Below are 12,720 nucleotides of genomic sequence, written 5' to 3'. Positions count from 1 at the left end.
TAAGTTACAAAAAAGAGCTATAAGAATTATAAATCAATCAAACTATACAGAACCAACTAACATTTTGTTTATTAATCTGAATACCCTGAAACTTTATGATTTAGTGGAATATAAAATGGCACAGATAATGTATAAAGCACAAAATAACTTGCTTTGCCACAGTACTCAGAAGCTGTTCAAAGTCAGAGAGAGTCAATATGACTTAAGGGAAACAGATTTCTTAAAAAAAACAAAACAAGATAAGGACAAACATAAAGCAGAGATGTGTTTCTGTTAGAGGAGTTAACTTGTGGAATAGTTATGACAGGGATTTAAAAAGGTGGAGTTCATTTTCCTTGTTTAAAAATAGAGTATTAGAAAAATATATAAATCAAGAATGAAAAGAGCAAAAATAATAACACTGAAACTCTTGGTTGTTTTGCTTTGATTATTTTAATGAAATTTAATTTAATGTAGTTACTCATCTAAGGTGGAAAGTTTTTGTTTTGTTTGCTTTGTTTTGTTTTATTCTTTGCTTCGAGCCCTATGTACATGAGCTGCATGCTAAAAGATCTTTTGTTAAAAGGGTTGGCGTAATAAGCATATGCTTCAGCCAATACCTTTTGATTAGCCTTGTCTCGTGCTTTCTTGCTTTGTGGTAATGTTTATTCTGTATTCACTGAGATATTTGAATGCTAATCAATAAATCGAAAAAAAGATGACCCTACACCTCGGTCCGAGGTCCTTTGTGCTCTGGAGCAGGATATTATCAAGTACATTGCTGCATTCATTTTCCCCTCGGCCTTGACTAGTCTCACAGTTCCTTCTGCTGAAAAACACATGCATATCATAATGCCACCATGCTCCACTGCAGGGATAATATTGGCCAGGTGATAAGCAATGCTGGATGATGGAGGTCACTGTGCTCTATCATCCTGTGGGATCTTCAGTGCAACAGAAATTATTCCTACATCTGTGCTTCAAAGGAATCCTGTCTTGAAGATCTGCAGACAATTCCTTGGACTTCATGACTTGCTTTGTGCTCTGACACGCACTGTGTGCCTTTTTGACATCTGACAGATGATCAGTGGAAACAGGGTGGACCTGAGCTCCATTTTAAGCATCATGCGAAAGGCTGTCAGTACTTATGTACCTGTTGTATTTTTTTTAACATAACATTTGCAAGAATTTGAAAAACAATTTTTACTTTGTCATTATGTTGTAGTGTGTGTAGAATACAGATGTGAAAAATGAACAAGTGAAGCATTGTAAATACATTCCAGATGCACTGTAGAGGCCACTGTTTTGTTGACCCATGCATATTTTTTTACATTTTTCATTTGTTTTATTAATTTTATTGCTATGTCTGTTTTTTTGCCATTTTATTACTATATTTATATTTGTATTGTACAGCACTTTGGTCTACCAGGTGTGTTTTTAAAGTGCTATATAAATAAATGATGATGATGATGATATACCCCAACACCTCTTTACAGACTGGCTCTATAACGTTCTCATATAGTTACCTTACTTTGTCTTTCTACATCTCCTATAGATACCTGGATAAAACAACAACAAATTATAATATGCACTACTGGACATGCACAAATGACCTGTGAACATCAATACTGTTCACAACCCTACAATAACAGGAGCATGAGGTTGAGATAATGACAGTTAGTTTTTATAGTTAGGTTAGCTAAAACTAGTGTCCAACTCAAACACAAGTAAACAGTCATCAAAAACAGCCAATCGTTTTCAGCTGGTGCCCTACTGAGATACACAGGAGTAAATCGAAATCAACTGCAGTGCCCATCTTTATTATAATGAAGGTACGTGTTGCCTTTTAGAATTTATGTTTTGACTCATTTAGTAAGTTTGATCATCTCTCTCTGAATAAAATACTATCACATATTCCCAAGCCTGAGCTTTTTAAACACATGATGTGCAGCACTCACTCATGAAGATGCCTGTCCATGGCTGGCGTTGTTGCAGCCTGAGGCCATCTGGTTTGAAACAGGTAGCTAACCACTTCCTCTGATAGCCTTCCAAATAAGAGGTTAAGCCCTTGAAAGACAGTGTATGCGCCTGTGCTGATTACAGTGAACATGCATACCAGATGGGAAGCACACATGTTGTAAGAATGAGGCCTGAAATACACCTGTGCGTGCTGTGTGGGTGTTTGCTTAAATGGTATTTACCCATGGCGAACACAGTGTAAAGCTCGTGACTGTATTCACACATTTTCACATGTACTAGTGCAATTCTCGTTGGTCCTTACTGTGTGTTTTATTTGTTTTTTATAGCAATAACTGCTCTCACATAGAAAGTCAACAGAAAGTCAAACACTGTGAGGGGCGGAGTCTCTTGATTTTCATCATAATATTTAAGAGTATAGAAAAAATGCAAACTAGTAGCTAGTAGAGATAAGAAAAACCAGTGTGAAAAAACAATCAAGCATTGATAACAAGATTGAGCTCAACAGGGACCAAAGAAGAAGAGCACAGAAGCCATCGCAGACTGTTTGTCACCTAGCTCATAGTGATAGCAAAGCTTCTACAATCTCATGTTCTACAGCACATAGGCCAAGAAGATTGGGTTGCTTGCACCCAACAGCTGGTCACCCAGATGATGGGGGAGGCTTGCTATTTCTGATTACTTCTTCCCAGACATGAGGGATGTCAAAAAAAGTCCACAATGTTACAATGAAAGACTTGGAACAAGAAGTTGAACATTGGACAGAGGCATTGTCCGCTCTTTGTGCTCTCACATCCAACTACTCGATCAGCAACAAGCCCGGGGGATTTCTTGGACAGATGTGCTTCAGGTGGTGGCTTTTGTTGGACTCGCCCTGCTAGCTGTCATCGATGTGAAACTGATCAAATAAGGCGATACATCAACATCTATAGGTTGGGCACTGTTCTCAGTGTTCCTCAACCCCCCCCACAACAGAATAAAGTAACTTAATGTTCATCAGTTAGAATGGGTTCAAATTAATTCACTTTACTGTTTTTCTTCTGATATGTGTTTCTGTTCACTAAATGTCATGTGACTCCTATGTAATCCTAAAAAATTGTAACTTATCTGTCTGTGATTAGACTGTTTGAAGCACAGCGGATTCGGGCCATCATATATTATCATTATTATTAAGTGTTGGCTTCATATAAAGCAGCTGAGTTAACTTCTACTCCATGCACTTATAAATATAACTACCTTTAGGTAATCCCATCTGTACAATAAAAGTTTTCTAATCTGCTGCAACTAATTTATGATTTAGTTAGATTATGCGCCAAATACATTTGCCAGTTCAAAGGATGGTTCAAACAAACAAACAAAATTAAGCGTTTGTTTCATTTTTTAAACGTGGGAAGTCCTGATAATTTTCTTCCCGCCTCCATGTCTCTATTAAATGTGACATTCAGTAACAGTCTGCAGTCAGTACAGGAGGCGGTTTCATAACAAAGGGAAGGTTTTGGCAACAGCTCAACAGTTCCTTCCTTCTTGGAGTTTATGGGTGTCTGGACGATGTCAGTGTTATGCAGCAGACTCAACACTCGCTGTGCTGACAGCACAAAGCCTCGTCTGATAAGACAGGCCTGCTGCTCGCCCAGGCGGCCTTGTGGAGCTCCCCTGACACCTGCTGCAGCCCTTACTCTGGGATAGAGTCAAAGCCTAACTGAGATATTATCTGACCAACATTTCCTGCTATAAAGTCTTCCTCAAAGAACCAACTATAGCTATGCTTAGCTGCACCACTTTTTATTGGAGGGTGATTTAAAACCTGTTAATGTTGACATGAAATCTGGAATGATACAAACCTTAAGTTGCTCACTCAGTCACCTTTATATTAACATTGAAAGGGCTTTGTCACAAGCGACTCTCTGAATGTCATCACTTGTTTTTGTTTGTGACACAGTTGCCTGACATTTCACTTTCCTTCTCAAATTCTCGCTATCATTGCTTCATCTCCAACTACTGCCTGTCAAAAGCCTTGATGTCATTCACGACTGACAGCTAACTGTAAGATGACAGATTAATTCTCTGTTTATTTAGCTTGCCAGGGCAATCTGTCTCTTTCTGAGTAAAAAGCAAAATTGGATACTTTGTGCTGTACATACCAGCAGACTAATGTCATGCTTATTAAATCTGCTCGTCAGGTGCTTTCATGTCCTGTTTCATTCATTCAAGATTTAGCAACATTACAAGCAGCCAAAACAGGTCAAGGATAAAAGCACACGATTCTGATTAATGGAGCCAAAACCAATAACTCTGTATTCTATTAAAGTTAATAGATTATGGAAGGAGAAGTCTATTGTTTTCACTAATAGTAATTCACTTGATCTAAATTTTATGGAAAACCTCATAAATATATATTGCTCCTGTTTGTGGATATTGTTAGAGTACAAATTGGGATTAAATTAAATTAGACTAAACTAAATGTTTTTTATCAGCAACTTTGCAGTGCCATCTTCGTCAGATTTAATGCCCTTTTACACATTTTACACAGGACCAAAAACCTTATTTTACAGATGAAGATCAATTTAACCAGGATTCTGTGATAACAACCCTGATAGTGTGGGTTTCTTTTCCTTATCTAGCATAGCCAGCATATGGGCATATCATCATTTCCTTGATTGGGTAAGTCTGATGCACTATTTATAAGAACAGAGCACGAGACCAGAAAAACTCTCATTAAGGTTTATTCTGGCAAAAGAGGTCTGTGTGGCATGGAAACATCTTGCTCTCTTTGCTTCTTCTGTTCTCACTGAAAAGGGGCTTTTGCATATAGTTTGATGTCAACAAACGGCATGGTGGCAAACACCAAGCTTGCACACATGGCCACGGTGATTATGTCTTTCCTTTGTTAGCATTAGCCCACTGTTGCTCACTTGAGGATGTGGTGGACAACTGGTTTTGCGAGAGCAACAGGGAGACTGAACCGCAGGATATCCAAGTAAACAGTTTAACCAGAATGAAACCCAAACCAAAGCATGGTCAGTACCTGGCCATCTCCACTTAAGCTCAGCGTTTCCCTCTTAAAGGAAAACTCCTGCTTTAAAGAACCAGGCTTCATTTGCCAACATTAACAAAGACCTACACCATGTTCCTTTACGTTAGCCAGCCCTCCTCACTCCAGTGCTGTCAGGGTAAGAGAGGCTCAGAGGGCTGTCACTTTGAATGACTCCATGAATAGGCCCATGCCTTTTAGAGAACACTGTTATTTGCTGTAAGTTGTTTTGACATGGACCCTAATACCTCTTGCACTTCGCCAAAGGGTTTGGGTTTGGGAAAACTGGAGTATTTGGCAGGTCTCAGCCTCCAGAGACAAGGGTGGTGCTTTTCCGCCTAGCTGAAAGGGAACGACTGTGGCATGTTGCTCACACAGGGCTGGATGAATGTCAGTCACATCTGCTCATCTCCTCCTTCACCCTCTGACAATCTTCTTGTCTGTCTGTCATGCTACCTGTCACTCAACTCATTCCAGACTGGATGGTTGCTTTCCTTTTAAAGAAAACAGCCTCTTAATAGTGTTATTAACAGTTAATACAAAGATCACAAAGGTAGATGAGTGCCTTACACTCCAGGGGTAATGCAGCTGTTTTTTTTCTTAGAGAAGATGCTGTCAGATTTCCTTCAAGATAAAATAAGGGCATTCAAACAGTTAACCGTAACCTAGCATGTTGAAGTGAAATAGTAGGAAACAGCAAGCTTGGCAAAGGTAAAAATAGTCCCTATATTTAACATGTTATACTTGTTTCTGCCATTTGTACAAAAGCCAAAGTGCCTGGAGCCGTTTAGCTTATAAAAGTAGGCCAGGATCGCTGTTTCCTATGTTTCAAGTCTTTATGCTAAGCTAAATAAGTCCAGGCTGTTGCTTCAGAGTAGACACAAGGCTGGTTTCAAATACACAATGTTTTTAATGTTTTTCATCTTTTATAAGGCACTTTTAAAGTAGTAAAACATGTATAGCTTTTAATTAGAAATGTGAAACATACGTTTCTTTCTGTGATTGACTGATTTTTTTTTTTAAATGTAATGATATGCATTTGCATCACAGATATCTAGTCACACTTGTGTGTCAAAGTTTTGCCGCAGTTAAATATGATGCAGGTGAATACAATAAGAATTTTTTAAAAACCTTCATTTCACCATGAAATTCCCCCAACTGATTAATAACAGTTTACTACAGATTTTCTGAAAATTTATGTTTAAATATGTAAATGACATTATTTAAGCTCTTAGGACCTGGCGTCCAGATATGTGGACATCATATGTGGACATCACATTTGGGGTTGTCTAGACCAGCGGTCCCCAACCCCCGGGCCTCACTCGTTTGGTACATGGAAACATGTTTGAAGTAGCAGTTTTGGAGTGAAATTTCATGCGATGTTCATAAAATCTTTTACTTTTTTTTTTTTTACTTACTTACTTTTTTGTTTTTACAGACATATGTTTTCCTGAAGCTGTTAGCAGCACCTCAAATGAGCTATATTGCTCAAAGGGGCACAGTGGTTGTTTTTCATTTTCTTTTTGTACTCAGGAAAAATGCTGCTGTGTACAGACAACAAATAAAGAGCTTTGCACATCATTACTCAATTGTGACGTAGTATTCTATCGAAATTCTATTGAACATATCATTTTTCTCAGAAACTACACCAGGTAAAAAGATAATTCTTTGTTTTTACATTCATCAGGTCCCAGTCAGCCCAAATAGCAAAGAGAAATTAAAAATGCATGCCATGAAAGAGTGCGGGTCTTAGGAGGTTAAATATGTGCTATTAATGCATATTTAATGAAGACAATCTAAAACGCTCAGCATTATTGTTGAATTTTATCCACATTTTAGAGTCAAAAGGGATTTTGAATATTTACTGTATTACTCCATGAATCAGACACTGATACTGAGAAAAGCAGAAATTTCAAAAAATAATCATGATTTCAGGAAGGCATATATAGTTATAATTTTATGAATATAACTTTGGGATCTTTCTTGCAGTCAGGTAAAATAGTCATCCAAAATCCCCTGCTACACAGTTAATTTGTGTACCATTGATCATCAGACTTTTGTATAAATAAACAGTGTGTATCTTTTTGGATGCACTACTAAGCAAGTAACAAGTCACTTCCTCAGATCTCTGTTGACAGCAGGAGGTGTCTTACCATGGTAACCAAACACCTCATCTATGTTGAATCAGGTCATAATTAACATTTTTACAGAAGTGAAAATTTACATTTCAAAACCTTAAACTGAAGAATTAATGTTAGAGTTTAGCTACCTTGGTGACAGTCCAGCAGTTTCTGTTTTGTGCTATTACAGCAATGAATTGTGGGATATATCTGTATGCTGTTTTTGGGCATTTTTTTTTTTACTGCTGGATCGGACAGTGAAGCTAACAGGAAATGAGGGAGACAGAGATTGAAAGCAGGCAGAAGTAAACCTGGGCAGCACACAGGTCGTCTGTTGTTGTACTGTTATTACCCCAGTATAACAACAATTGTTACACTCAGACCCTATTAAACAATTTTTATATTTTGTAAGGTATGTACAGTTAGAAATTTAGAAAGATAACATGTTTGTGTGGAGCTTTGGATGCAGCCCAGGCTCATCCGAACACGGCACTAGTATAGACTCATTTAACTGTAGCATATGAGGTTAAATGGGGGTGTGGACATTTTCTCTTCACTAGTCTGACCAAATATATGTTATTGAATCAAAACAGTCCCAAATCTCAATGTTTTTTTCTTTTTGACTACAGCTCCACCCTAAACTGAGAGTTAAACAGATGGATTCTGTTACCGCCTTTCAAACCTATTTTCTTTAGTCAAGATTTAAATGTTGAACTCTGAAAGCAGGAGCTTTCACTTTTCCAATCATAATATTATCTAACGAAGTCCTGGTGCTGTTTGAATAGACATTAGTGTAATTTCAAAACTGTGCATAAATGTGTATTTGAGAATTAAATGCACTGTCTGAGGCATCATCCTGTTGATGGAAAATCAACATAATTTCAATTTAAACTGTGACACAGCCAAGGTTAGAAGCTTATTCCCACTGGGGCCTAGCAGATGAAAACGTGTACGCTTACAGTAATGTAATTAAGTCTGGATAAACACATCCCCCAAATAGCAACTGCTGAATATAAAAGTTGGAAAGTCATAAACAGAATGGCAGGTTGAGGCAGCAGACTGCCCCTGAGGTAACACGACTGACATATAATCAGCAATGTAGTAAAACTGAGGATAAAATCTGAACTCTATGTAAATTTATTTCACCAGCATTTTTATGGGCAAATGTAGTCTGGTCTGGTGTTAATTTTTATAATGTCAGTTTAGATCATAAGCAGAACGAAACAGTGCAGTCATATCAGTGTAAGATATTGTTGTTGTTTTTTTTTTTTAAATTTGGACATTTTTAAATTTGTTCCATTGGATGTTTTAAACAAAAAAAAAAAAGTCACATTTATTTTTCCTATTTATTGTACATGTTTAACAAGCATGAATATTCAGCATTGACTCATCATTTAAAGTAAGGTGAGCATACTTTAATAAAAAGCTATTTAGCTATTAGCAGTAGCGCATGGTCAAAGTAGCCATTCATTTTACCTGAATCCTTGAATCTCTCCCATCCTAACTACTCTCCTACCACGTTAATTTCCTCTTCCTCCATCTTTTCTGAGCTCTCAACAGCTGGTGCTAGCAGCCTCCTTTGACTGTGACGCCTGTTCATTAGTTGTTGCTAGTACTACTGCTCTCGATGCAGCAGCTAGCATATCGGCTAATTTGACACATTTTGCTCAATTCAATTCAATTCCATTTTATTTATATAGCGCCAAATCACAACAAAAGTCGCCTCAAGGCGCTTCATAGATACAGAGAAAAACCCAACAATCATATGACCCCCTATGAGCAAGCACTTTGGCGACAGTGGGAAGGAAAAACTCCAGCAGAACCAGGCTCAGGGAGGGGCGGGGCCATCTGCTGCGACCGTTTGGGGTGAAAGAAGGAAGACAGGATAAAGACATGCTGTGGAAGAGAGACAGAGGTTAATAACAGATATGATTCAATGCAGAGAGGTCTATTAATACATAGTGAGTGAGAAAGGTGACTGGAAAGGAAAAACTCAATGCATCATGGGAATCCCCCGGCAGCCTACGTCTATTGCAGCATAACTAAGGGAGGATTCAGGGTCACCTGGTCCAGCCCTAACTATATGCTTTAGCAAAAAGGAAAGTTTTAAGCCTAATCTTAAAAGTAGAGATAGTGTCTGTCTCCCGAATCCAAACTGGAAGCTGGTTCCACAGAAGAGGGGCCTGAAAACTGAAGGCTCTGCCTCCCATTCTACTTTTAAATACTCTAGGAACAACAAGTAAGCCTGCAGAGCGAGAGCGAAGTGCTCTAATAGGGTGATATGGTACTACAAGGTCATTAAGATATGATGGAGCCTGATTATTTAAGACCTTGTATGTGAGGAGCAGGATTTTGAATTCAATTCTGGATTTAACAGGAAGCCAATGAAGGGAAGCCAAAACAGGAGAAATCTGCTCTCTCTTTCTAGTCCCTGTCAGGACTCTTGCTGCAGCATTTTGGATTAGCTGAAGGCTTTTCAGTGAGTTTTTTGGACATCCTGATAATAATGAATTACAGTAGTCCAGCCTGGAAGTAATAAATGCATGAACTAGTTTTTCAGCATCACTCTGAGACAGGATATTTCTAACTTTAGAGATGTTGCGCAAATGGAAGAAAGCAGTTTTACATATTTGTTTAATATGTGCGTTGAAGGACATGTCCTGGTCAAAAATGACTCCAAGGTTCCTCACAGCGTTACTGGAGGCCAAGGTAATGCCATCCAGAGCAAGAATCTGGTTAGATACCATATTTCTAAGCTTTTCAGGGCCGAGTACAATAACCTCAGTTTTATCTGAATTAAGAAGCAGAAAGTTAGCGGCCATCCAGGTCTTTATGTCTTTAAGACATTCCTGCAGTTTAACTAATTGGTGTGTGTTATCTGGCTTCATGGACAGATAGAGCTGGGTGTCATCTGCATAGCAGTGAAAATGTATGCTATGTCTTCTAATGATGCTGCCTAAGGGAAGCATGTATAATGTAAACAGAATTGGTCCTAGCACTGTACCCTGTGGAACTCCATAATTAACCTCAGTGTGTGAAGAGGACTCACCATTTACATGTACAAATTGGAGTCTATTAAATAGATATGATACAAACCACTGCAGCACAGTACCTGTAATACCTACAGCATGTTCTAATCGCTCTAATAGGATATTATGGTCAACAGTATCGAACGCTGCACTGAGGTCTAGCAGGACAAGCACAGAGATGAGTCCACTGTCAGAGGCCATAAGAAGATCATTTGTAACCTTCACTAAAGCTGTTTCTGTGCTGTGATGAGCTCTGAAACCTGACTGAAACTCTTCAAATAAACCATTCCTCTGCAGATGATCTGTTAGCTGTTTGACAACTACTCTTTCAAGGATTTTTGATATGAAAGGAAGGTTGGAGATTGGCCTATAATTAGCTAAGACTGCTGGGTCTAGAGATGCTTTTTGAGTAAAGGTTTAACTACAGCTAGCTTGAAGGCCTGTGGTACATAGCCGATTATTAGAGATAGGTTGATCATATTTAAGATCGAAGAATTAATTAATGGCAGGACTTCTTTGAGCAGTTTTGTAGGAATGGGGTCTAAAAGACACGTTGATGGTTTGGAGGAAGTAATTATTGAAGTTAACTCAGAAAGATCAATTGGAGAAAAAGAGTCTAACTTAACATCAATGGTACTAAGAGTAGCTGTAGATAATATTACATCTGTGGGATGATTATTGGTAATTTTTTCTCTAATGATAAAAATTTTATTTGTGAAGAAGTTCATGAAGTCATTACTAGTTAATGTTAAAGGGATGGTTGGCTCAAAAGAGCTCTGACTTTTTGTCAGCCTGGCTACAGTGCTGAAGAGAAACCTGGGGTTGTTCTTATTTTCTTCAATCAGTGATGAATAGTAAGATGTTCTGGCTTTGCGGAGGGCTTTCTTATAAAGCAGCAAACTATTTCTCCAGGCTAAATGATGATCCTCTAGATTTGTGACACGCCATTTCCTCTCCAGATTACGAGTCGTCTGCTTTAGGCTACGTGTTTGAGAATTATACCACGGAGTGCTGCATCTATTTTTAGCTTCTTTTCATTGTTTTCTCTCAGCTCCACTTCTTCCACACTAAACGCTTTTCACACAGTGTTGCCAACTCCTCAGTAAGGAAAATCGCTATTGGTTGTCCTAAAAGTCGCTAGAAGTCGCTAAATGACGTCATCGCCTAATTTGCATAATTGGTCATGCTAATCTAATTGTAACCTATGTTGTTGGAGAGAGAAATAACATCGTGGAAGAGACATAAAGTGAGTAAAAAACGTCCTAAATGCATTGAGAGTTTATGTAGAACTACAAATTAAATTTCTTTTAGCAATTATTGTTTTTTTTAATGTCACAATTCCAACCCTGCTCCTTTACCCGGGCTTGGACCGGCAAAAGTGACCCGAAATAGGCACTCTGGTGGAGTTACTTTGTGTGTGTGTTTATAAGTAGTTTTAAACCTTGTGATCCACAAAACAGCATAAGAGTAAAAGACAAGCAGCGGGTACGTTACAGCACCCGCTGCTTGTTGAGAGTAAAAGCGATACGCGCTTTCAAAGGTAGGGGAGGGGCCGGTTGCATGACGGGCAAGCCAGTGTCAGTAATGAGAATGACTGAAGAGCTGCTGTCAGTGCTTGTACAGCCACTGCTTTACACCAGCAGTCCCCAACCTATTTTGCGCCACGGACTGGTTTATGTCCGACAATATTATATAATATTCATGGACCGGCCTTTAAGGTGTCGTGGATAAATACAACAAAATAAAACCAGTACCGGTACCAAAAAAACAGATGATTTATTCATTAAACACAGGAAAAGAACCAGGGAAACAGAGTTAGTGATAAAAAATAACGCTAAGCCAATAAAACCCTGAAAATCATGAATTTCACACCCATGCTCAACTCTCACGGCCTAGTACCGGTCCGTGCCCCGGGGGTTGGGGACCACTGCTTTACACAGTGGCCCCTCAGGCTGGCCCATTGGCCCAAAATTGTGTTGGACCAGGAAAATGTCAGATTACCAGTCCAGCCCTAGTTTGGAATGGATGTGCACTTCAGCAAACTGTAAATATAAAATAAAACAAACACAGCACTGAAATAACCCTAATCTTATATAAATAGGGGCATGAGGCTAGAACCTTGATAGCTGTGATAAAGTGGGAGTTAATCTCACCGTAAAGAGAACTGTGGGAAGGTAACACAAACACTGGTGACCAGGGCCTGCAGATAAGGCCGGTTTGATCCGCTGTGTGCATCGCAGACCAAATGCCCTCAGATGTTGTCTTGTGTTGTCTTACAGATAAAAGCCAGACCACAACAAAGCTCTTGCAGCCAGCTTCCACAGTGACTTATTCACTCTGTCAAAAGTGTTTCTTCTGACTTGCTTGTTTGTTTATTGGTGGCTTGTCCCTTTGGAATCCGAGATGTGATCCTACGCTTACAGTAAACCTTTGAACAATGACAGAGGAGTGTTCAAGTTTCATCTGTTTGCTTCTTGTGTGCATTTCACAGGTGAAAACCCAACGGAAAAAAAATGTTCAGGTTATTGATAAGCATTACCAATAATGTGATCTTATATGCAAGCTTCTTTTTTTTCTCCTCCTA

Source organism: Simochromis diagramma, unplaced genomic scaffold (assembly GCF_900408965.1).
Source record: "Simochromis diagramma unplaced genomic scaffold, fSimDia1.1 OVJJ01000159.1, whole genome shotgun sequence".
NCBI classification, from domain to species: Eukaryota; Metazoa; Chordata; class Actinopteri; order Cichliformes; family Cichlidae; genus Simochromis; species Simochromis diagramma.
The sequence above is the reverse complement of the archived record's forward strand: the minus strand, read 5'-3'. Positions refer to the sequence as shown.